Genomic DNA, 1,307 nt, shown 5'->3' on the forward strand with positions numbered 1-1,307 from the left:
CTGCTCAAATCGACATTAAATAGAAGCGGAGGTAATGATAACGATGCCAACGAAGATGATGATAATGATGACGATAACGACGATGATGATAACGATCCAAGACGGTTGTAGCCACCACTACTACAACCGCTTGCGCTGCGACTACTAGCCACGCTAACATTACTGCTACTACTGCTGCTACCGACAAAACTCACAATAGTCTTTGATTTCGTTTTTGAATATTTAGATTTACTTTTAGTCGCCACCGCAGTTGATGACGTAGTTGTCGTCGTCGCGACAGTAGTTGCCTCTGTTGATGATAGAGCGACAGCTGACGCCGAATTTTTGACAATGGCAGTGTAAGTCGAAGTGTAGCACGTTAATGAATCTGCTAAATTTGACTGATACAATCCGGACATCATAGATTCCTTTGCTGAAAATGTGGTTGTAGTAACTGTAGTTGCAGCTATTGCGGCTGAAGTGGTTGATGTGGCGCCTGCTACGTTCGCTAGAAACTTCAACAATTTTTCCTTCTCGTATAATTTCGGAATTTTAATTTGGGGCGATAGAGTTGCTGGTTGGTCGAATTCAGCCAATCGAACGCGAGTGAGGCTGCTTGTGGTCATGGCGACATTTGGCGGTATGACGTCATTGTCCAGTTTGGGTTTGTAGAACTGCTGATAGCGGCTGGAGACTGAAAGAGATGCAGACGATGAGGGAATGTAAACAGGGGATGGCAAAATGGAGGTGAGCTGTTTAGTTGTTGTTGATGTTGTTGTTGTTGATGTTGTTGTTGTTGTCGTTGCAGCTCTAAGCGTTTTTGTTATCTTTGATGTTGACGACGATGATGAAGAAGTGGGTAATGATGGTGATGAAGATGTTTTCTGCACTGATGATGATGATGCTGATGATGTGTAATGAAAAGATGGAGATGAAAAAGAAGATGGTGATGGTTGTGGAACCAATAACGATGGAGATAATAGTTTTGATGATGTCGATCCTGATGACGATCCAGTAGCGAAACTGTTTACGACTTTCGGTAAAGTTATCACCCTCTCTTTATTCTCTTCTGTTTTTGGCAGTCTAATTATAGCTGGTTTTTCCAGTCTGCTAATAAGAGATTGAGTTTTTAATAAATCGATTTGATTGGTTGACTGGTCAGCCAATAGGCTGTAAAGATTCATTAGAAAAAGCGTTTGATTGGTCGTTAGCGGATTGTTGGGCATGGCTAACGCTTTTAAAAATGTCATCATGATCTCCGGAAAAGTTTTTTGAGTTGTAGTCGTTGTTGTTGCTGCTGCTGCTGTAAAATTTGATGTAGTTGTTGA

Source organism: Helobdella robusta (assembly GCF_000326865.2).
Source record: "Helobdella robusta unplaced genomic scaffold HELROscaffold_40, whole genome shotgun sequence".
In the NCBI taxonomy this organism is placed as follows: Eukaryota; Metazoa; Annelida; class Clitellata; order Rhynchobdellida; family Glossiphoniidae; genus Helobdella; species Helobdella robusta.